The sequence below is a fragment of the Melospiza melodia genome, chromosome 1, assembly GCF_035770615.1.
Source record: "Melospiza melodia melodia isolate bMelMel2 chromosome 1, bMelMel2.pri, whole genome shotgun sequence".
NCBI lineage: Eukaryota > Metazoa > Chordata > Aves > Passeriformes > Passerellidae > Melospiza > Melospiza melodia.
Window position 1 is genome coordinate 138,456,632 of NC_086194.1, and position 26,262 is coordinate 138,482,893.

At 41.2% G+C, this 26,262-nt stretch overlaps 1 protein-coding gene across 1 annotated transcript in view; it reads right to left on the bottom strand.

The window, feature by feature from the left end:
* LOC134425150 (cytochrome P450 7B1) overlaps positions 1-25,428 on the bottom strand; it is a 124,623-nt gene extending 99,195 nt beyond the window's left edge. The window contains exon 1 of the mRNA XM_063169469.1: positions 25,345-25,428. The gene's annotated coding sequence lies outside the window, so the exon portion shown is untranslated. The remainder of the gene's footprint in view (positions 1-25,344) is intronic.
* Positions 25,429-26,262: the final 834 nt, after the last annotated feature.

The window sequence follows — 26,262 nt, forward strand, 5'->3', positions numbered from 1 at the left end:
CCTCCTTAATGTGTGAAAATATCTAAAGAGTAGGTGACAAGCAAAAAGACAAGAGGCAACAGGCAGAAACTGATGCACAGAAATTCCACCTGAACTTGAAGAACTTCTTTACTGTGCAGATGAGCAATGGAACAGAGTCAGAAAGGTTGTGGGGTCTCCATCACTGGAGATACTCAAGAACCACCTGGGCACAATCCTGTGCCACATTCTCTGGGCTGAGTCCGCTTGAGCACAGAGGTTGGACCAGATTACCCTCTGTGGTCCCTTCCAACCTGTCTGATTCTGTGATTCTGTGGTTGTATTGTCAAATGCAGACGTGGAAAAGTCATGTGGTCTGTTCCACAAATGATGAGCACAACAAGTCTGACCCTAAGAAAAGAACAGCAGCTCTGAGCAAATGATGTCAGCATGGTAAATACAGCTCTCCAGAAGAGAACAACAAATCCTACAAGGTGATATAATCTATGGTCCTGGATCTGCACCCCATTTAGTTATGCATTAAATATACAAAATCTGAACAACCGTAGAGTGTCTGAGTTATTAAAATGTCTGTGGTGTGATGTACTCTGGAGACACTCAAAAGGTTACAAGCTCAAGCACAAGGCAAAGCACTCCTTTTGCCACACTAATTGGTCAATGCAAAAGCACTGAAGTAGGTATGTCATGCTTTCAAAGAAAAAATTGGGAGTTGTAGAGAGGGAGTTGTTAATAAATCTGCCCTTTAATAAGGATAGTCTATTACAAAATAATTTGTAAGTATATTAACCTGTAAAAGCAAATTGCTGATGGGTTAATGGGTTTAAAGACCTTGTTAGGGAGAACCATTAAATATGTAAAAGGGTACTCACAATAAGGAAAGGCTGAAAAGTATAGATGGAAGTAAAGACTGCATTTTTTTCGATTACATCAACAGCACACTTGTTGGTAGAGAAGACAATAATTTATGATAGCACTTGCATTTTGTTCCCTGTTTTATAAAATTTTTTAGCCCTTCCTCCCTCTTCAAATTATGTGCAGAAAAACCCCACCTTCCTTTTTAACATATACACATTTTTTCATGGTTTTAGGTATAAATACATCCTTTCTCTCTGAGAACTTAATGGATGACTGGAAAATTGGTGGGACTGTAACATCAGAGGTTTGAGCCTCACCAATGTGCAAAACAGATTTCTAACCACACTACTGAATGCTATTTTTCGTTCAGGCCCAATTAATTAATTCATTCTACAAATTAGATTTTTACAATCAGACCAGACACTTCCTGTTAAACTATGCCTTATATAACTGAGATCTTTATTCTGGGATATTCAAGAATTCTTGCAAGGCATTTTTTTTACCACAAAAAGGTCAGTCAAGTCCCTAACACATATTTGAAAGGAGGGGAAGTGAGGATGACTTAAGGACTGGAAATCTAAAAACAGGGAATAAAGAACGAGAATGCTGCAATACACACTGAAGTTTTAAGGTGAGTCAAAAATAAATACTGACCCAGGAACCCCAGACCTGGCAGCTGAGGAGATTCTCACATATAATGCAAACAGTGTAAGGAAATAGATGAAGGAAGACAAGCACGAAGAAAGAGTCCAGTGACACAGACGTGATAGCAATTAATCAACAAGCAGTTTCTAGGTCCCAACTCAGAGCTGAGACTTTTCTCCTTAATATTCATCCCATGACAAAGACAAAATGAACAGGCAGCTAAAGACACAGCTGTGTAGGCACTTCTGGCCTGTAAGTTTGTTATTTGCAGCATTTATTACAAAGGCCACTTTTCCTGCAGCATTCCCTAAAGCTCAGAATGTCTCATATTTGCTTTGTGTTTTTCCTGGGAGTATTTTCTGAAGAAAGACCCACCATTTCCCTGGAGCAGGCCACTTGACCACAATTCCCACTGCCAAGGGAAAACATTTCATTTTCTCTTTTTTCAGTGTTTTGTGCAAACAAACGAAAACAAGAAAGAGGCTCAACATAAAGTAAGTAAATCCCAGAATTAATATCAGAGTAACTTCAGTTATTCTGATAGAAAACCGTAATAGTTAATATTGCCATGTTTGGGGTTTTCTTTTCCTGGGACACATGGTCTCTTCCCAATTTTGTACAGATAGCTGTCTGCACCAAACATGAACATCCTCTGACCAAGCACTGTGCTCTGATTTCTCTGCAAGTGGAGAAGTGAGATAGAGAGATGCCATTCTTCATGGCATGGTTCCAATACCAGAGCAATCACCAATATATATTGAAAGGATGGTAGTGAATCATTTTTTGCTATGAAAAGAAATGCTGCTTTGCCATGAATTCCTTTGTTAAAACAAAATTTATTTAGTTTCTGTGCTTTTAACAAGCAAAATGTTCTAAGATGGTATTTTAGAATTTGTTTATGCAAATTCAAAGGAGACCTCTTGGACACACTTCATCATTTCAAAATATACACTTTACACCTAAGAAAATGTATCAAAGCCACAAATGCTTTGGTCAAGAAGTTTCACCCCTCTTGAATTGACTGATGATATCATATGTTCTAGGAATATTTTTATCATCTGGCATGTTGCTCGGCACCATATGGCACAGCACACTGACAAGAGAGAAAGGACTAGTTTTAAATATTATATATATATAGGTAGATAAAAATAAATGTTACACTTCTATAGAAGTATAAAAGCACTATTGCCCATTTCTGTAATTCTTATTACAGTAGGGGTTCATTGTGGAAGGTGTGTTTTTCATCCCCACACTGAAATACAGAACTACAGAAGCAAAATGTAGAATAGTTTTAAAAAAATAAATGCAACCTCTCAAAAAGAGCTTGAACTGAATGCAACACTTTTTTTCTCACTTAGCAATGCTTCTTTTTCCAAGACTTGTAATTATTGTAATAATGACATATTAACCCTTTCTCGTGGAATTAATTTCATGCAGTTAATTCAGATAGACAGGTCTTATAGTCACTTTTAATTTCTATATAAAGCAATAGCTCCAGTTCTTTCAGTACTGGAGGGAATAAGTCTGCTGTTTTTTCCAAGAAAACTTTTTAAATGGAAGCTCAAGTCATTTGGCATTAATACACATATATATTATCTCTCAATTTTTCATCATTATTTGAGGTAAAATGACATTATGAATTGCACAAAATACTGTAATGAATATTTATTTAGGTAGAAATAATGTGGATTTTTTTCTATTTGGCAAAGAAAATGTGAAATTCGGGGGGTTTTTTGTGAGGTCACTAACTGAGTACGATAGAACATTTAGCCTAGAAAACTGCTCACCATATTATTGAAATTCCTCTTTTGTTTTCCTCCCTGATATCTTCTTTATAATTTTTCATTTGAACTCAAATACAGCAAGATCTCATCTTCTCCTCTAACACAGCAATACCCCAGAATGTGAAAATGTCTCTAGAGAAACAGAAAGTTAAAACATATCCTGTGCTAATGCAAAAGCAACCAAATGTCCATGGCCTCCCCATAGTAATATTCTGCTGCAAATTTTTCCTTCATAATTCACCATTTTAAGAAGAGGATACTAAACTGAGCATAAATCTTCTCAGGTCTTTGGAAACATCTTCCTGTCCATCCCATGTCTTCACCACACAAATATTTGTCTGTTTGGGCTTTTCCAGAGTACTTTTACACAATCCCAAGCCTGTAGGAAGTCTGAGCAGATAACTAAATGTTTATCTTCCTCCCACCTCCCGGTCCTCCACTTTCACCCAAACCCATGCACAAAAGCCTACCCCATCTTCAGAGATACTTGTGCATATGACACACTCTTTTTCAACTTTACTACCATTCAAATCTTTACTAAAACTGTCACTGCCCTCAAAGAACTGGTCCATCTCATAAGGTGCACTACACTCTTCTCCTGCCTGCCTATCCAGGCACTGGCACACTCCCCATCTTTACACCATTCTCAGTTCCAGACCTTGGAAACAGTGTTTCACTCTCTTCCTCACTAGATCTCCACATCATAAAAGATCTTAAATGAAATTACTGAGTTTGCCTTAAAATTGTTTCTATTATATCTGACATTTGCATACTACAGTGCAAAGCAGTGCTCTTAGAACTTTTCCAGTGTCACCTAACTCTTAGAAAAAATACAGTGCTCTTAGAGCTTTTCCAGTGTCACCTATTCCTTAGAGCTGAAAGTTCAAAAGAGATCGAAACAGATGGTTAAATTACGAACATTATACAATATCCATAGAAAAGCAAAGTCTCATTTGCAAGAACTACAGTTTCCCTGACTCCCACCACTGAAGACCAAAGAAGATGGAGGGCAGTGCAAAGCACTGGAACTGCAGGGCTCAGAACGGGCCCTGGCAATCAGCAGGGCAGATGCTGACATGTCTGAGAGCTCCTGAAGGCTGCCTCTGTGCCTGCTCCCTGCCCTCAACACCCAGCTGGGTTCCCAAGGTGGTTCTTCATGCTGGGCTCTGCATCAGAAGCACAGAGGGTGGAGGATCATGGCTGTGTATAGTTTGCAGATCCCATGGCCCAAAAAAGCCACGGTACTGCCCAGTCTCACTTTGGTTCCACAGCTACAGCTCTGCACCTGAGTGGTTTGGGGATGAAGGGGTGATAAAGAAACTGTGCATCATTAATAAAGCTGTTCTCACACTGCAGGGATGTACTCATCTTCATGCGCATCCAGTATGTGAAATGAAATTATTCTGCTGTGAAGGGGCTTTTCTTTGAGAGCCAGGCAGACAGAAAACACCATTAGAGTGTTTCACCTCTTACCATCAGTAGAGATGCCCTGCTCAAGATAGAGTAACCATGCAGATGTACAGAGATGTAATAAATCACTGGGCTGGAAGTTGGTGTTGCAGTAATCAGTAACCATGTCCTGGATTATGTCCAACATGGACAGTTCCAAAGTCAACAGCTTTAAAGAACAGTTTCCAAAGGTTACAGAGAAGCCTAATAGTTGTAACTCAGGAGGGCAAAATTACAAAGAGAAAATGCAAATGAAATTTAGAATTCTTTGAGAGAATTCAGATTTCTATTAGCCAAAGTGCCAAAGGCTGGAAAACTCAGGGAAAACTTGGGTCAGTCAAAAACTGAAAACAACATTTACTAATGAAAACTAAGAAAACAGAAAGGGATATTCTATGGATATGATATATAAAATACACAGTCTTACTTTAAAGATGATATTATCCACACTTCACTTCTAATGGGTATTCTCTTTTGCACTTAATAATCCTCTGTAACTACGTCTCTCAGCCCCAGAGTCAGTTAGTTTATTGCAAATGGGCATTTGGAGCCCTCACAGGAAAAAATTCAAAACATGGTAATGGTTGGTAAGACTAAAAATTAGAGGAAGATTATTAGAAACAGTGAAAAATATAAAAGGAAAGCTAAACTTTCTTTGAAAGCATAATGGCTTGGAAATATAGGGAAGGGTATTAGTTATCAACCAAGGGGGGCTTGGATTCAATCCTACATAAACAGGGCTTTAGCCCAAAAAAAACTCTTACAAAAACACTATCTCTAAAGAGGGAAGGGAATCAACCACCACACAGGTAAATGAAGAAGCTTGCAAAAATTCAGATAAATGAAAAACTGAGCAGGCTTTCATCTTAGAGAAACACATAGCAACCACCAGTGACAGGGAAACAACAAACCCTTGTTATAAATATGGTATTTTAAACAACAGGATGAGGAAGAAAAGGAGCTGGCTTCCAGGAAAGCACAGGGATGGTCTGGAAGATGTATAGTCTCCAAAGACATGATAGTATTGGACCACCAAGTGAAATGCTAAGGCCCATTTCTAGAAAAGGTCAGAGTAGATGCTCTCCCAGACACTTGGATTTATAATCAAAAAGATGACAAAATCAAACACCTTATACTCCAGAGAGGCCTAATCATAACCAGGCAACACAGAAATGTCTTCTGAAAAATAGCAAGGCAGAAATAACAGCACTTTATTTACCATTCAGTCTTCCATGCACTGTTAATTGTCAAATTCCTTTGCCCCCAGTCCCTCCCCGTGCCACCATTTGTTCAGTTGTCCCTCACTTTGACTAATAAATCCCACTATCTTTCCAGTATTTGCTTCTGATGACTTTTTCAGCCCACCCCTAGAGAGCTCCAGTTCCCTGTGGCTCAGTTAAGCAAGGAGGAGGGGTGATTTCACAGGTAGCTATGATGCTGAAGTCCCTCCACAAGCTCCAGCCACCATCCATGGTTTGCATTAAAGGACACCAAACATTTCAATATTTAGTTTTGTAACATAAGATCACAGTTGACTCCAAAATTAAAGTCTCAAGTGTGCATTTACAGAACAGTGGAAAAGATGCCAGTGTGTGACAAACCTGTTCCCAAATTTTTATAACTTATCTTAGCACAGAGTTATGTAATGCTGGTGTGCAAATAGCTACACCTTCTCTCAGTTAGTTTTTAAAGTGATGGAGGAAGGCTAATGAATTGCAGTTATACAGGAAAATAAAGCGAGATTACTTAATTCAGTATCATGGGTGCCCAAACTTCAGCTTTGTTTCAGACGAGAAACTTTTGTGCATGCCACGACAATTAGAGGATAATGGGAAGAACTGAGCATACTAGAGAACCAAATTCATGAGAGGTGGAGATACATCAGCTCCCTGCAGTGGCCAGTGATGCAGATGGTCAGGATTTCAGCGACAAATTATTGGATTTCTTCTGTTAAAATCACTGGCAAAACCTCATTTAGATCGATAACATGAACACTACCAGCCTCAAGGAATTTTATTTATAAAAACTATGCAAAAAATCACAAGAAAGACTGAATAAAATTTTTCAGTGGATTTAAGTGGTTGTTCAAGGGAGTGAAAAATCCATCCATTTGCTGAAATGAAGGACAGATGCATGGTAGATAAAACTCCGTGAAATACTCTGCAAATCTATGGGTATACATTAGCAACAGAATAAAACACTCCCCTCCAACTTCTGACAAAACTGAAAACATGGATATAAAGATGTTAGTTAAACAACCCCCTTCTGGAAGAATGCTAATTAACTTTTATAGGTTACATTTTCTTGATATACCGAAATCAAAATGACACAGCCATTTGTTTTCCCTGGCAAAGTCATGCACATCACTGATTATTCAGGTTTTGAAAACTGTGTATAATACATACTACCACCTACACAACAGCACAACGCTGACATTTCAGCACAGAACATGTTGAAGCAGTATTTCTGTACTGGAAAAAAAGAACAACTAACAAAGACATTTCCTAGAAGGTATCCATCGAAGAGAAGAGAATAATGTATAAAACATGGGCCTTTTCTTGAGAGCCTGAGGTTACAGATGCCTTTTTCACCACATCATGTTCCCAACATAATAAATCTGGCAGAAGAACCAGGTTGAAAAAATGGAAGTAATTTTCATTTTGATTTTGCAGAGCAAAAAAGACTTATCAACTTCTTGCAGCAATTTTATGTGAGGCAGAGTACATTTAGGGGAATTACAAACAAGTTGCCTGAAGGTCTTTACTCTATATTCTTTCCTGATAAAAAAATGTATAAATTTTTGTTGCAGTCATCACTTTTAATAAGACAAGATGAAATGACTGTATTCTTAATACTGTACCAACCTTCTTCTGTTACTCCTGCTTATGAGAGTGCCATTACTTTTCTTCCATGAGAAAATCCAAGCCATCCTATCTTGTACACAAGTTTCCCCCTGATAAGTTTCTATCTACTTTTTTTTTGAAAAAAAAAATGCAAAACCTCCTTACACAACAGGATGCTCCCTGCTGAGCAATGGAGGCACTCCTTGTTCTGTGAGATGCACCCAGCATACACCAAGTCTCTGCTGTAAATGGCAACTTCAGTGAGGTCTCCAAAGTCCATCAGTCCAAAAATAGTGCCAAGGACATAAAAACGAGACTGGATCCTCACAGCACCCCTGGCATTAGCATGAGGGTGAGGAACTAGCTAGGTGCTCTCACACACAAAGCTGAGAAACAGCAGATGGCACAAAGTGTGGAATCCTGAGTCTGGACGAACTAACTGCTCACTGAACTCTTGACTAATCAGCCTGTAAAAAGAGGCAAAAGTTTCTGACAGCACTATATGACAGTGCAATAATGAACTAAATTTTGCCATGAAATTTAGTGCTGAACACTCAGCATTTTTATTTATACTTCAGTGTTGAAGTAAAAGTGATTTAAGCCCCAGTGTGGCATCACTGCAGTAGCAAAGTCAAGATGACCTTCGGGTACCAAGAATCAGCACAGCCCACCACAGATGACATAATTTAGAGATCATCAATACAGCACACAAACAGCACCATTCCAGCACTGCCAAAGCTGCAGCCCCATAGTCATGCTGGGGAGTCAAATTACAAATTTGAAAAAAGCCAAAGATTGGTTACAGTTTGGTTGCCTAACATGTTTTGTGGCTTAAGGGAAAAAAAAAAAGGGGAAAAATGCAAGCTCAGAATACCGTAAGTGAACTCTGCAAACACATACATTTCAACACATTTATATGAAACAAACTCACTTTACAGAAGTTGTACTGCGCTTTCAGTTCCAAGATCTCCAAGTGCCTGAATTGATAACAAATGCTAATTGACACTAAAGAAAATAGCAAGCAATGGAAATCAATTTTATGGAAAAAAGAAGAGATCTTTTCCTTTCAAAAGTCATTGTCATAAAGCTGTAGGCTGACAGGACCTATGTTTTGATAATTTATAAAAGATATATCCCACGAAGCTTTTAACGATATTTTTGGCACGAAACCGTACAGGTAAATGAATGCAAAACTTAAGATAAAAATAAGCACCTAAAAGAGTATCTTCAGGAGTTAAACCAGAGTTAAAGGAACACTGCTTACTGACAAGCATCCATAATATATCAGCTGTGGTTAATTAGCAGGCTAAGACTGCAGCAATGTTTGAGTCTGATAGTAGTCAAAAGAGAGTAGGGGTTTTCAGTCCGCAATTTTCTTCTCATGAGCTCTCTTTTGTTTCCAAAAGCTCACCACCTATTCTACCCCACTACAAATACCTACCCTACACCTTTCTCATTTTACCCTGGAGTTGTCTTCTCATTTATTTCAATCCTCATTATTTTAGGAAAAAACACCTAAAAAAGGAATTATTTTAAATTTGAAGTAGAAACTGATAGTTAAAGATTGAACATCAGGTTTAGAAGTGATATTCCTGATAGTAAGGAAAAACAGCAGAGCACTCACACTCTTCATGATGGCAATGGCATGAATCTGATCACAGATGAGGCAAATGCTCTTTTTTTGGAAAAAAAAAATTAATAATTAAGCTCTGCGTGGCTCAGTCTGCAGAGCAGGACAAAGATTGCTTCCTAGACACTGACTGGGTCCTGTGACTCACCCCATGAGAGGTGATTCCCGCCAGCCCACCTTCCTTCTCCCCTCACAGCTGGTTTCTGTGGGAAGACGTGCACAGAAACACAGGCACATTTCACAATAGGAAGAGCCCATTATTTTTACTACCCACAGACTTTCGTTCATACTATAGAAGGAACTATATTGTACTAAAGTGACCACAAGAAATTCTTAAAAATTTGATAGTAACAATCTGTTCAGCTGGAGGCTATATGAAGAACTTCTCCTGGGAAGCTCTCACAAGCTCGGGATAGATTTTGTTGAAGATGTTCTATCTTAGTTTCTAGATGCCCAAAACAAACAAAAAACCCCTATAATATCAGAAAAACTTTGTGGGTCAAAAGCCATTTGTGGCATTTAGCAACTATGTTATTAGTTTCATCACCATGATTAGAGAAAATTCACATCTGATTGGTTCACAGCCAGAAGACAGAAGTCCTTGACTCTGCATCCTATTGCTTTCAATAGCAAAAAGGCTCTAAAGACTTCAGCCGTCTCAACAACTCAAACAGAGTACTCTTGTTCTGTGCAAGTCAATAGAATTACACCTCCTCATATTTTTCATGAAAGAGGAACAAGCTTCAGATTGGTTTAAAAAAGTTAGTATCCCACTGGGAAACACCAGATTGGACTCGTTAGCCAGTGTGGTTAAGCACAAGCGTGCCAGCTCATGGAAAGAAAAATAAAGGGTGAGTTTAGCAGAAGTGCCAACTCTGCCTAGCCACAGGCAGCTGATAGCATTACAGACCCAGGAGGGAGTTTGAGAAACATGTCACTGCTTCTTCACATTTTTGGGAAGGAGAAAAGAGGTTGCCTCATGATCAGGGCCACGTGGCCACAATTCCATGCAATCCATAAATCCAAACATAAGTGGTGTTGTATATAAAAGGAAACCTACAACCAGACCCAGACTTGAAAGCTGTCATCCTGCAGGGGTATGTAGATGGATGTGAAAGTGTTATTTTTAATTAACCTCAGTTACCAACAAGAAGTGGTCTCATCCTCAATGAACTTTGAAATTCTGTTCAAAGCATAACATTAGAACCACATTCCCCCCAGAAATCATTAGCACGAAGGAAAGGAAATTCTGCTGTACAATCTGTATCATACCATCAAACCAGAAATTCACATTTGCCTCAGCATGAAAGTGCTGATATGTCAAAAAACTTGAGCTTCTGCTCCGCTTAGAAGCGCAAGTCCCACTAAAACCAAAACTATTCAAAGACTTATAAAGAACCACCACTTCATCAATTCAACAAATCAGAATGCAAGGGGACTTTTGTAAATCCAAACTAAACTTGCCAAGTGTTACCCTTTACATGGTGAGGTAAGTCCCCACGTGTAAGCGCGGTGAGATGGTGAATTCCAGCAAAAGCAAAGAACTTGTGCATGGTCAGGCTGCATGTCTTTAGCATTAAGGTTTCCACTCCTTCCTGTATGGCCTGGTCTGCCCTAATCGTCAGTAAGTTCCATGTGAGCAAACATGTCTCAAACAGACATGCAAAGGTGGCTCCTCAACCAGAAAGAGCTACCACGGCAGCCCCCTGCATGCCCAGGTTCTGCTGCCACTGCCGGGCGCTTCTGCAGGCACAGCCCTGGGGGGAAGACAGACCACAAACCCAGCTAATGCAGCCGGGTTGGAAAATTTTTGCTGGTCTTTAACATGTCACCGAGAGATCCAGAGTCTGCAGTTATCCCAAAGGCATCCTTAACTACTGTGTATTTTCATCCTGCAAAGCAAAATTGCAAATCCTTCCTCTGTAACAAAATCCAAAGCCATTTCATGGTAGAAACAGCACTTCAAACCAGAGCATTTCTCCCTTTTCTGAAGGCTACAGCAGCAGAATTTGCTGTGATTTTGAAAATATTTTCTTGCTGGAATAGTATTTCAGTTGTTATTGATGTGCTATGAACCACAAAAAGGCTAAATATACACACACCACTTACAGAAGAGATTTCATTTGGCTGTATGATTAAGATGCAGCTACCATCAAAGCTCTATGCTGTGAGTAAATATCTAAAAATAAAATCCCAGGTTTATTGAAATTTGTGGAAAATCTCAAATGTCTAAAGTAAGGCCAAAAATTCATGTTGAATGCTGAAATAATAAAAAGTCTGATAAGGGTCTGTTATCACTTGTTAACTGCCTTGACATAAGATTAGAAGAATTAAAGATCTAAAAGTTAGAAAATTCCAGTGTAGTAGATATTTTATAAGAAAGGAGATAAGCACAGGAAAATACAAAAGGGACTTGAGATTAAAAGAACTGTTACTCTGAATGACAGAGAAAACTGCCAGAAAAATCAAGGAAGACCTAAATGCACTAATTTTTTACTCTGTCTAAAACTGTTGAAAATCAGTTTGATCAGCCAGTCAAGAGGATTACGCTGATGTCAAGGCAATGACAGAATTATATAAATGAAGAGAATAGCAATGGCTCTAATCCTTTCCTGCAAGGAGTCCTGCAGAAGGCAGGTATGGCAGAAAAGGCAAGAAGCTCTCAAGCTACTCTTGACAAAGTCAAAGATAATAAAGGACTACAGTAGAGCTCAAGGGGAAAACTTCAAGCAAGACAAAAAAAAAATCCAAATATATCTTGATTTTACATAAACCTAGTGAAATTTATAAACATCAATAATTTAAATTATTGGTTAATAAACTCCATTAGGTTCAATGTAAATTTTCTTCAAAAGCTAGAACACAGGTAAACCCAAGACCCAAGGAGGTTGTCACCTTTTAGATACATTCAACTAATAGCTGCCATCTCGTTTCTGGGGCTTGAAATTAATTCAATTATACTTTTCTAGGAATTTCACAAAACCTTATGCTAGCCTCAAGCTGAAAATAATTATATGATTCTGGGGTACATGAGTGCTAAGGGTGATGTTCACTACGGTAAGCAAGACTTGGGGAAGGAGATGGAGACAAATTGATCATTGGGAAAGCAGAGAGCCTTTGAAAAGGGGAAGTGTTGAAGTCCTCACCCCTTAGGTCTGCACCCTTAGTGACAGGGTCCTGGCGAGAGCTGAGCTGTTAGGGAGCAACAATAAAAGTTATGAACTGCGATGGGAAGGGATCGGCCACAACCACAGGACAGGGCAGGATGAAATTTCTCTTCCTGATGCATGTTGACCATCCTAATTTCATTCTTTTATTCTTTCTACTGCTGACTGGAGATGCACTCCATCACAACCTGCTTTCAGGTTTCATCCCATCAATTGAGAAATCCCACACAAGGAAAACAGAGAGGAAATAAAGGGCAATTAGAGGCACTGGGCGTTAAGGAGTCACTCATGTTAGCTGACAGCTATGTTGAGGATCCATGAGGAATTGCCAGGTGACTTACCAACAAAAGCACTTCATTTTTTTGTTGTCATTTTGTCCACAGAAAATCCCCTTAAAGGTTCCAGTGTGATAAAAGCAATTAGCAAAACTCACTCAAATGAAAAAAAAAGGTCTCATTAGCCTAGCTTACCCTCTGAGCATAGCAATGAGAATTTGTGAAGACAATTACTAAAGAGCACAATGAATTTTGTGGACAGTAAAAAAGTGAACTGAGAGATCAGACCATAAAAAGTACGCTAATATCTAGCAGAAAAAAAGGGATGATACAAAACATAAAATCTGCTGAAAAAGTAAGGAGTGAGAAACACAGACTTTATCCTTTAGTGACGTAAATCTAGTGCAACACTGCAGCCACACTCTGCAGTCAGGTTGTAATCACTATGAAAAGATTGCAAAAGAGCCTAAGAACCTTACCCATATGATGCAATCCAACTGTGCCATTGCTTCCCCCTAAACAGAACAGTTCTAAGAAATTTAGCATGCAAACTCTTATTTACTGAGGCTGCTTTGACCGACCCAACCCTGGAAAATGAAAGAGATGTCCACTGAAACAGACTGCCCAAGGATGGCCAAGATTCCCATCCCTGGAAGTGTTCAAAGTCAGGTTGGATGGGGCTTTGAGCAACCTGGCCTAGTGAAAGGCGTCCCTGTCCATGACAGGGGAGCTGGAATAGATGATCTTTAAGGCCTGTTCCGACCCAAACCAACCTATGGTTCTATGATTCTATGTTATTCCATGCTGACTTGCAGTAAAATTCATACTTCAGCAGGCAATTAACTAATTTATCCTTTCCACAATCTTAAGAAATCTACTGACTGCCGTGAGCAGAAGAGACTCTCCACCACCCTGCACCTTTAAGGAGATGATTTGATATTTGCCACAAAAAGTAAAAAGGAGGATCTGACACAGCAGGGCTGAAGATGCAACTGTGGGGGTGAAAATGCCCTGCACACATGGGAATATCAAGGCAGTCTTCACCTTGGAATCCACCACCATCATAGCACACGTGGGGATTTCCATCTTGCAGTCACTTCCAACACCCCAGTCATTTGCTGAGAATTGAGCCAAGTGTGCAGTCATCAATCCAGTGACCAGGGGACCAAAACTGTATCTCTGTAGGACATTTCCAATGCCACCAATTACCTACAAAGTTGCAACTATATGCACATATGGAAGGGTTTTTCACATGGTCTAATAACAGAAACTATCTGATGTTCCAAATCAGCACATAGTACTTGTGCTAAAAACAATTACAAGAAAAATCTTCCTGGGTTTTATTTTGATGAAACCAACTGTATCACTACAGTTTAAACATCTTTATACCTCACATTTCTACTGGGTGCATTTCTACAGTGCATTTGAGAACAGTGCATCTAGAACTGCTGCAACACAATTTGGAGGCATGAGATAACACATATGCCTCACTCCTAAACAATAGTCTCAGAGATATTATTAATAACAAAATATGCTGAAATAGTGTGCAAAACAAAGCAAACAAGATTTTCTTTATGTCTAAGCAAAAAAATGAAGCTCTGGTTCATCTGGTCCCATTTGAATTATCTCTGGCTTTCACAGTCTTCATTAAAAGAATTAGCTGATCTTTTTTCCCAAAACAATGAAGCAAGCATGCAATGCAGAGACTACAGAGCAGCAGCAGGAAGCACACATAAATTGGTCCACCCAAACATTCTTGGCAGTGGAGGAGAAAGTGTAAAAAACAAGTTGCTTCAGTTCACACTAAATTGCCATTGAGACAAAAGTAAAGATGCGTCAGATGAACTTGCCCGTGCCTTTAAATATATACCTGCCTTTAAGCAGGCATTTAGTTACAACAGCAGTATTTAATACTTTGAACAGGAGATGAACTTGTTTGTTTGTACTGGATGACATCTCAGGACATTTTTCCTAACTTTTGCTTAAATCTTCTCAATGTTTCAAAGGATATATACATTCACTAATGAGAGTGAACCCACCCTCTTTTCTAAAAGTGAAAACAGAATGGTAAGAACATCCCTCAAAGTAAAAAACAAACCAAAGGCAGTACATCTTTCCATGCACAGTTGTGTTCAAACACAACAACAATTTAATATAGCAAATGCAGGAGACATTGTGAAGGACTAGACTATGTGGGAAGTTAAGACTGGATGGGTCACAATAACTGCGCTTTACTAGACTTGGGCTTCCAAGATAGAAACACAAAGCTTTCCTTCTGGAATGGAGATCATGAAAGCAGGAAACCTGAACTTTCCTTTGAGCCCAACAGATCTCAGCATTGTCTTATTTTAGCTTCTTACCACTGAACACACAGCCCGCACAGTTTTATTTTAAAGTCATCATAACAACAGGTTTTTAAGGCTCTGAATTTATTATAGCTGATGTGGTTCTATGTAAGGAAGTCCAAAGGTTGTGAAAAAAGTCCCTTCACTCATAAGGTGGCAATACCAAGTAGGATCTAGCAGAGTTTTCACTACATAAAGATGCATGAAACTAAATAGCTTATAGAAGAAAAAATAATTCTGACTCATTCACATATGCAAGATTTCTTTGAAGTTGATTACGTTTGTCTCTTAAAGCAGCAATGCCAGAAATTGATCTGTCTGTTCAACCACAAAAGCAGACACTGCGCAAGCAGCTGTTTCCCAAGCCACTGAGCACTGACATACAGGGGGAACCTCTCCAGTCTTGCTGTGAACAATTCTGTGTCAAGCCTTAACAGTGACAGATAATTTAACCTGGCTTTAGAGGATATTACATGCAAGCTGCTAGGACACAAACTCCAAGATTCCCTGATTTGGCCCTCAGAAGGAGCCGAGGCCTCTGGCCGCAGCTTGCTGCCCTTGCTCCAGGGCCTAGAAATGAATCAACGTCAGTCACAGACACTGTGATGGCAACTGTCACCGAGAGGCCTCAACATCTTTTGTGTAGTCATGCACTATGGGCTCCATTTCATCATCAGATGCACACATCTAAGCCCTACTGCTGTTCAATCAGAATCTTTCAGGCATGTACTTAAGGTTAAAAAGAGCACCACATACATGCCAGCTCTCACAGTACTTTCATTTTTCCTCCCAAATATCAATTCAGTGGGTTCATCATGTTTTACAATTGGCTCTTGGATGACTCCTGAACTGAGACATTTTCACTTCTGGTACAGCTACACAGCTGCTACTTTTTAAACAGGAATGGCAGATGAATGTTGCAGCACGGGCTCTGGCACCACGCCTCATCCTCAGCTGTAGGTCCAGGAAATTTGCTATTTAAGCACAATGGTTATGCTGAAAGTAACCTAGTCATCTTAAAATCTTTTAAAAACATTAAAAAATCTGCTCCAATAGACTAACAGACGTTTTTGAGAGGGATATGGAGGAAACACATAATGCACTGGAAGCAGTGCATCAAACTAGCACCTACCAAAACAAAAGTAAATCTTCCATGGACATTTTTCGGTCTTAATGAAGTATAAGTCTGAGCTAAGTAAATATTGCAGATCAGTTCCTGAACAACTGAAGGGAAAAATTATGTTTTGCCATCAATCCACTCTTTGAGCTATTTTTAGAGAAGCTTCCCAAATGTGACTACCAAAGCTTCTCATGCTGAAAAACCAGCTGGAGAGAATTAGCATGGCTATGATCTATCTCACACCAGAAGCTCTGAAGACAAGCTACTGTAACCTGAAAAACCATGGCAACACTGAAGAAGAAACACAGAGCAGTATGTTCCAGCTAGGGATAGTGACCAAACACTACTGTAGCATCAGGTGAGTAGACTGGCAATGGAAGTCACTCCAATTCTCTCTGAGGAGATAGTAGCAATTGTCCTTCTTTCCTAAGCACCCTGCTTTTGTTAACCTGATTAAATGGGAATTTCTAAATATATTTTTTGGTTTTCCTTGGGTCCCTGTTAGAAAGCTGGAGACCATCCCTCTGAAGCCTTCACAGACTACAGTAGCACACTGTGACCTAGGGGCAGACCCACCCTCTTGCTGGCACAAGAAAGACACAGCAAAAGAAAGAGTACAAAAGAAAGAGTACAAAAGGACTGAAAATCTGACTTCATCAGTTCTGCCCACTGTCTTTTAACGGCAATAGTCTTTTCATGTTACGAAATATTTGGGTTGGTTTTGGTTTTGTTTTTTTTTTTTTAAATAAACAGAGCTGCCAGAGCTAATAATTGCAGAACTTCTGCATTCTCACACCATGCTGAAATTAGACTATAATTTTTTTAAAAATACTTTATCACTTTAAAAAGTAAAGAAATGTGGCAATTTTCTGTGATCATTTTTCAACATATCATTGAAAAATTTATAATTTTGCCCAAATCATTTTAGACAAGGGCAAGTTACATAAAAATTTGTAATGACCACTCAGGAGAAATCTGGGGAATGATCTTATGAGAAGCAAGACAATGGGGTAAGGAAAGAGCAGACCACTAAGCAGTTTGCTGATTTTTTTGGGAGTCACAATAAAACAGACAACCACATTCACAGTGCTGTACTCTGCCTTAGCCATCACAAGCACATTGACTCATACAAGAGCTCAAAGGGTGCAGAATAAGGCTGTCAGCAAGGGAAATGAGTAGCTTGTGACAAACACACACAGGGTCTCTGACAGATCCCTGGGCTGCCATGGGCCAGGAAGGAGACACTTCTTGAACCGCCCACTATGGATGTGAGTCTACAAAGTGTTGGAGTCCAGGTTTTCACTGCAGTGTCAGAAAGGGGAAACTGGATGGATGGTGGGAGGGTACTCCTGTAACACCCCATTTTAGCTTCATTTTGCTCATCTGTTCTTTCTTCACGTGCCTCCACGGGCTTGAGCGGGCCACTTTGCCAGGACTCCATGCATTATCCAAAATCAACAGGAACGCATCCATTGCATTTGGCTAGAACCTCCTACCACTAGGCCTACAGTATGAGAGAGCATTATTTTTTTAAGAGAATTGGAATACTGCTTAGGAAACTACAAGATTAAATCATGAGAAGCACAACCATAGCATTTTTGTGCTGATTTGAATTATGAATAGAAAGTACGAGCAGTTAAGAGGAAACAAGATATGTTCTATACAAGAGCCAAGATTTTTTTTCCTGACATGTGCCAAACAAGAAGAAGAAACAGAAGAATCTGGCACCATTAAAAACAGTTTGTGGAGAAAGGGACTGAATATCTACAGCCAAGATCCATGTGGTTTGTAAAGAGGAAACTTTTGTTTTATGGGACTCTCAGTCAGCCAAAATTCACCCAGACGGCATGCAAATGGATATTAGCCTAAAATCCTACATGCTTCTTGTAAAAAGATCACTAAATGATGGGGAAAGAAAAAGAACACTACTGAAGTTCGAAGTCACAATTCAAAATCTGCCTCATGGTTGAAAAAGTTAGTTTACCAGACAGCTATAATGTCATACATATATGGTAAATGTCTTGGAAAGAAAAGGCAGCAAGTTAAAGCACAAAACTAGAAGTCAGGAAAATGTGTTCCAAGTCTGGCTCCAATATCAAGGAGATCTATAAAACTTGGATAAAAGAGAAAAAGACTGCCAACTTAACAGTGAGATTTTCCTTAACTTCATATAGTGTATTAACATTGCACGTATGCTGTTTCCTTTAGCTTCTGTATTTCCCCCACTCTCTGGCATTACAATGCACTAAGTTAAATAAGTGACTAGATGGAGTGCTAAGAACACTTATATTACTTTATCAAAACAAGCCCTGCCCAACTTCTTAATCAAAACAAACAAACAAACAAAAAAAAACAGAAAAAAACCCCAAAAAACCCAAACCAACCAACCAACCAAAAATTTTCTATGGGACCATAATTCTCATAACTGAGCAAAACATTAAAGTGTCTGGCACAATTCAACAACTTTGCTGACTATTGCAAAAATACAATACCTAAAATTGTATTTCAGCATAAAGGAGAAAGAGATGGACAGGCAACAGTTCCTCAGCATATGTTGAGCAGTTATACCATGCAGGAATTCTTTTCAGCATCTCTGACAACTCTCTGAGTGCCCAGTGAAGCATTTGTCTGTGTTATCTGTAAATCAAGAGACCACACTGACCTCCAATTTACAGTAGGGGAACTGAGGAGGAGTCCACAAGCAAGACTGCAAGCTTGGGACTTAGCCAAGTCCCTGCATCCTAGTGACTCCTGCCTGAGGGAGCTGAGACCCAGGTAGTTTTGTGAGTCAAGACTCCAGGAAATCCTGCAGTCACCTGATGATGCAGCTCTCCAGTTACATTACAGTTATTAAAAACATCAGGGGGCAAATTTCACCATCATGCTCAAAGAAGAAGTAGCTCATAGCTCATGTAAGGGGACACTAGGATTAGGATTTGCCCCTTTTTGTCTTCCTTCACATCAGCCTTTATTTGTAACCTTTCAGCTAAGATTTGCTGACCAGCTTGCTTTCCTCCTCTAAATATAGTGGCAAGCATGAATATAATTTTTGAAGCACTATGTATTCATGTGGGTTGTCCTCATTCATACCTTTGGGACTATCAGCTTGGAAGAGGAGCAGAAGGGTTAATTGTTCGGAACTTTCTGTAAGCTCTGTGTGTTTGTGTACAGTGCTCTGGATGGACACTCCATGCTTCATGTTGCACTGGAATAATAAAAAGAGCTGAAAGTGATTCCTTTTAATTCTCATCCTTTAATTTTATTTGCTCCAAAGAATAAAGAACAGAAGAAAGCAAAATCAGTAATCTGAAGGGGAAAAAAATTATAGGCCTTTTCCACAGAAACATGAGGAAAAAGCCCCATTAAAGTATAAACTATTGTACTTTAGTCAGAAACCAGAAGCTAGCAGTTCTTATTGCCACTAAAAATATCTCCACCTCGCACACATATACATTTACCAGGATGGCGTCTACTGATGGGTTCTGGATGCTGATCAAGGCCAGAACCAGGTATAAACTATAAAGCTGAACAACCCCCAACAAAGTAGGTCAAGAAAACTGGGAGGGAAGGGAAACTGTTGCTAGGTGGCAGTGTACCTTAAGCAAAGAATTCTGTAAATCAGAGATCACTGGGAAGGTTCATTATCTTCTAAAAGAAGTCTCATCTTTATTGTCATCTTCAAAGTACTGGTAGGAATTGGAACTCAAAATGTGCATGACACACATGCTACAAATCAGAAGGATGAGAAGCAGAACAAAAAAAAAATAAAGAAAAAGAAAAACCTGTCTTGAAACACACTACTGTGCAAGACCCATGATATAATGGCTCTCCAGGTCTATCAGAGACATAAGAAAAACCAACAGCCTGTGAATGGAGACTTGTACACCCTGAGAAGGTTAGTTTTGCTGACTTCATTTTATTCTACCTTCACTTAAGCTCTGACCAGTAGAAGCAAGCAAAGAAATAAGCTTCCACCACATCTTGGCACAGCAGTGAACAGTTGACAGAAAACCCAAGTGTGATGGTGAGAAAGAAAGGTTTCCTAAGGCTACTTAAGAAACAGAACTGTTACTTTTCTGCCTTAAACAGTTTCAGTCTTTAGTCCTTTTCAGAGTGGAGTAAGAGCGGACAATGACAGTAAACAAAAGGAGGTCACGAAAACATGTGCACTCCCTAGAGGTCCAATCGAAAGAATGGAGAAAAAGGCCTCTGCAGAAGGCCAAGGTAAGAAGGAAGAGGCCAGATTTTTCTGGTATCCTTCTATCTGTCCTTCCTGATGTTCCCTCCAACTGAAAACTACCTTAACATATTGCCTAAATTAGCAAAAGTGGTAAAAAAGACAGGCTGATGACATCTTGTGAACTACAATTCGCTTGGTAAGAGAGCTGTTAGCAAGCTCACAGCTTGTCACAGAGAAGGATAAGATGTTCTTGAAGGCAAAGACAAAATCTATATTCTTTTCAACAATATCTGTCTGGGTTCAAGAGAGCAATTTTGGGGAAAAGTATCTTAGATTAATGTAATTGTATAGATCAGAGGTATTTTAAAATATAGAATAAAAGGGAAAATGAAAGACAGTGTGCTTCAACAAGGTTTTAAATCCATAACTCAGGTCACAGCAAAGTCCTTTCTGTGAAATGTATCATGCAATTCTTCTTATGTTGACTTCAATCTACAATTACACTGTATAAATTTTGAGGTTTTTTAATACCATGTTCTGATGCTTTAGAAACTAGTCAGAAACAATCTATTAGAAGGTACATGTCCCATCCAATGCAGCACAGAAATTCCTATACTGGTGTAATGTAAAACCCACAACATGTGCCAAGTACCATAGCATTCCTCACATGCAATCCTGACATGAAGACCATTCCTAATAATTAAAATACCAACCCTACAAAACTACAGAATCAGGGAATAGTTTGGGTTAGAAGGGACCTTAAGAATCATCTAGTTCCAAATCCCTGCCATGAGGAAATTTAAAGCCCCATTCAACTGGGCCTGGAACACTTCCATGGATGGGGCAGCCACAACTTCTCTGGGAAACCTCTTCCAGTGTCTCCTCAACCTCATCATAAAGAACTTCTTCCTATCATGTAATGTAAATCTACCTTTCATTTCAAAGCAATAGAATTGCAGAGGGAATAATTTTTACAAACCCTGTCATTGATGCAGCTCACATCAGACGTATGTTAACTTTCCAAGCAGTTATAAACCTCTAATGAGGAACCTTTTTCCAGGTTTGGTCTGTATTTTCTTTATCTGAAAAACTTTGGGATGCAAACCTTAGGAGAATTCAATTTCAACAGATAAATAGGGAAACAACAGTTTTTGTTCCACTTCCTTCCACTGTCCTTTTCCCCTAAGGCAGTGGTTTTAATCTGTGGTTAGCCTAAGCCTCTTCTTCCTAGTAATTTGCAGCATCTGCTCTTCAAGGAGGGAGTCAGAGAATACCATTTTCAGTCATGGACATGCAATGAACACTAGCAACCAAAAATATGCATCAATCTGAGCAACAAAAAGTGGAATAGTACTACACCAATGGAAGTTAGCAGGAGACACAGCCCCTGAAGATCTCAAGGGCCCTTTTTTGACTTGGGCAGCATCACTGCTGGAAGACAAATGGGAGTCAGCTTCACCTGACATCTCACCTCCTGTTCCATGAGACTGTGTACAGCTAGTGGAAAAGCAGTTTGAAAACACCAAAAAAAAACAAAACACAGGCTTTTTTTTTTGAGGCTGGGGCTGAAGTAAAACATGAAGGCAAAAGAGAATATAATCTGTACAGTCTCCAGGCTAGGAAATCATCAGCTTTTGCCATAGTAGAAATACTTTCACGCAGCAGCAAGATGGAAGTGCTCTCTGGAGAAAACACATTCCCCAGCAAACAGCCTAGATGGGCTTTTCTTCACTAACCAGTGAGAGGGAGATCTCTCTTAGCATGCAGAAGGCACTGAGACTCATTTGACATTGAGTTTAACTCAAATTAATTTTTTTCTGTGATTACAGAAACTTTTGTTCTACTTCTTTTTCTTCACCATCTGTGATACAAAACCTGGCAAAGACTCCAATTAGTTTCCCTTGTGTTATTACTGCCACAAGCACTCAAATGATAAGCATTTATACAAAAGGAAATTCTTCTTCCTTTCTACTCTATCACTGAGAAAACTGGTACTGAAATCACCCTCAAATCTTGTAATGTCAAGTTATGTCAACTGCATTACAGAAAAAAGCAACAGCAGATTAAGTCAATACAACACCTTTTCTGACAAAATTTTAAGTCAATACAACACCTTTCCTACTCCAGTAACAAGCACCTCAGCCTGAGAGGAAACAGAAGGGAAGGACCTTATACCAAAAAAGGTGAAATCCTGTAACATCTGCTTAAGGAGCATCAGTGATGGATTTAGGAAGTTCTCTTCTCCAGGATATACAAACCCTTGTTATGCTTCTAGATGTGTAACTCTCAAAAGCCACAAAGGTGATAGTGCTTCACCTCAGTCAAGCAGGACAGAGCCATCGCCCAGCAAAACAAACACACAGAACTCTGAAGTGCAAGTTAGTGGTGTTTATTTACTTACTTAAGCTCTTCATTTATATATACACACACTTGCCTACTGTGGTAATCTTGATAGAATCCATGCAGGGCTGTGGTTAAGATGTCAAATTTGATCATTCTGGTAAAGTTTATCTTGGTACCTTAAACACAACCATTCCCTTACACACGGTTTGCACACTGCTACAAGCATACCAACATTAAGGCAACATATTAACTTGTACAAGAGCTCATGCATGCATGAAGTACCAACATTTCTTCTAGCACAGGCAAGCTCCACATTGTCTGCTCTTCTGTCCAAATGGCTATGATCCATGACCACGAACATAGCCTTGACTTGGGCATTTATTTATGGAGTAATTTGCCAATACTCCCCATGTGGAGAACACATGGGGATGGATAAACTGATAAGCAAAGGGACATCACAGATTTGCACCATATTTGAGAAGCATGAACTAAGCTCTAACCCCATTCTTTAATCCACTGCACCTTTAGAACAGCTTTTCTTCCCACAGATCAGAAATGGTTGCTGAACATAACAGGCTGCTGCTAGGCACCTCTACAGACCATGCATAATTTCTTTTCTTTCTTTATGCTAAAAGAAAGAGAATTAATTGCACATTTTACTAGGGCAGGATACTACCTAAACACCAGCACCTTCTGCTGAGGGCTGTTGATAGGTTTTACCATTTGTTATTTGCAGTTGCTTGCTCACTAGTGCTTCGTACAGTTCTCTGAGAAACAGCACAGGCTTTCAAGTAGTTAATTAATCAAACAGCAGTTTGGGTTTTGGGACAAGACAGACACCTTCTTGTGAGGTCTTCTGTATAACATCATAGTGCTGTGACACAAACCATTTTGCTGTAGACTCTAAAGTGCACTTGAAAAACTCTACAGCCGTAAGGGGTATGAAAATAATTCAGAATGGGTTCTTTGATCCTTTTTTCCCTACCACTCACATCTGGCTGAAAACTTTACAAGCAACAGCTTTGCCTGTTTCCATTTTCAAAAATTCTTTTACAATTGCCCTAGAATAACAATGACAGGCACAATTTATAATCTGGCTGAGGCAGTATAATATCTTCTAGCCTTAAAAAGACACCCAATCCCATTTGGCTGCTCCCAATCCCGTCCTGCTCCCCTTTTGTTTTATGTGCTGATGTTCTTTAGGGAGCTAGACTGGCACCAAACTAAACCTACCAAAAACAAAAATAAGTTTTATGTATTTAACTCCCAGAATAAGCTTACAGAGGAGCAATATGGATGATGATGAGGAAGAGTGACCTGTCGAGCAGCATCTGTCCATTTCATAAACTGAGCTGAAGCATCATCACAGACTACTGTCAAACAGTTTGTGTTATGGGATGACCCCACTCAAACATTGGGATGGATGTCTCACTTAAGGAATGGATCGGGCTCTCTAAGTCAAATCACATGTAATAATGGTTCCAAACCAGATACCATGGAAATAACCCATCCATGTTTTCAGATGCCTTCTGGGATCAAAACATGAACTTTCAATGTTTTTCAATTCATTCTATACATGGTCCCAAAGTCAGGGATATTGGTCTAAAAAGGGCCAGACTGCCCTTCTAATTTTTTTTAGAACCTAGTAGTGCAATTTATTTTTTTGCATTGCTTGTCTGCATCTTGCAAAATAACTTACAATTACTAGAAAAAGGAACGGTTTACTACTCACAATTACATCTATTATTTTCTATGCATCTCATTTTATGAATTAAAAATAAGCAAACAATCCAGTGAATACTGATCCCTCCCCTTCTTCACACCTCCTCCGTCAGCCTTTACACACATTTATTCATCAGTTGCAGAAGAGACACTGAAGAGCAACAAGTATTGGCTTCAGGTAGCCAAGCATTTCACTTCATCAAGTGAAAAATACCTGGGAAAATGTATATAAAGTAACAGGTTTTCAGAAAGTATAGTTCAGACAGTGCTTTTTTTTCCCCATCAAAAAAACCTGAACGTTCTTCTTGAAACGTCCCAGAACACGTGTGTACCTTCTTTGAGTTTATATAGATTGTACACTTGAAATAAATTAAAGGCAACAGCACGAGTAACACCAACAGAAGTCACTAGAACGCCTGTGACCCAAGCTATTCGGCACGGAGAGAAGGGCAGCGAGGGCCGATGTCGCAAGCCCCGGCAGCAGCGGCTGCAGGCTCGGCGGGCGCACCGGGGGCTCCGCGGGACAGCGGCCGCGGGCCGCTCTGGGGCTCTGCGGCTGCACGGAGCAGCAGGTCCTGAGCAAACCGCCCTCGCACACGCCGAGCGGCCCGGGATGCGCTACGTGCACAGTTCCTTTCCGAGCACGGCATCCACGCACCCCCGGGAGGCGAGACCAGAATCCCACGTGCCAGCGGCCGCCCCCGCCCGAGGTCAGCCGAGGAGCCGCCGCGCCCCCCCGGTTCTCCCTCAGCTCCGGCGGCGCGGCTGCCGCCCGCGGCCCCCGCGCCGTTCCCGGCCGCAGCGGGCCCCGCCGCCCCCGGGGGCCGCCATCCCGCGGGGGCCGCCGCCCCCGGCCCGGCGGGCGCTGATAGGGCCGGCCCGAGCGGAGGGGCGGGCGGAGAGCGGCGCGGCCCAATGCGCGGCTCGGCGGCGCCGCGCCCGCCCGGCAGCCCCGCTCCCCCGGCCCGGCCGTGCAGGAATGCGGCGGCCGCCCCCCGCCCCGGTACCTTCTCCTCCTGCAGAGCACGCACACGGCCCAGAGCAGCAGGGCGGCGGCGGCGGCCGCCCCGCCGTAGGTGCCGAGCGGCAGCGTGTCGGGGCCCATGCTGGCGGCGCTCGCCTCGGCGGCTGCCGGTGCCTCGCCGCCGCCGCCGGGGAGGAAAGTTTCGCCCGTCCTCCCGCTCCCGGCAGGAGAGGCGCCCGGCCGGCCGTCCCTCCCCGCCCACCCCGAGCCCAGGGGGCTGGGTTTGGCTGCTCGGAGCCGGACTTGGCGAGCGGGCCCGGTGCGACCCGGCCGGCTCCTCCCCGGGGAGCGCCCAGCGCGGGGAGGGTCGCGCCCGCCCGCCCCCGCCGCTTCCCGGCGACGGAGGAGGGGGAACCCCAGCCTTCGGCTTGCCGGGAAAAGGCTCCAATGAGGCGGGAAGGTGCCAGGACGGAGACCCGGGAATGGTGGGGGCATCTCAGGGCTCCCCGCCATTCAATCCCTTTCAGCCGTCACGGCACCCTGGGAGGGTCTCGGTGCCCCGCAAACGGGGCCTCGGTGGCGGAGTGGCCATGGCGTGTCCCCAGTGCGAACGGTGCCGCACTCGGACAGAGAGCAACTCTGGCCTCCGCTTGGTTTTCATACAGACACCCGATGTCATGTATGTGTCCCCTTAAAAAGCAAGGGGAGTATTTGTATGAGCGTATTTGTATGAGAAGAAATAACTGTATGAGAAGAAACTGGGTCCACTCCTCGTACTCTGCCAACCTCTCGTTTGTTACGTAGAGTACAAGAGAGGAAGGAGGAGGTGAGAGACAAAATCCAGGCAATGGGGAGATCCCCAGCGCGAGGAGCTGGGATGAGGTGGAGAAGCAAAGAGGTGCGGGGAGTTCAATAATTCATGGCAAGGCAGGAACTAACAAAATACCAGGGCGGGAGCAGT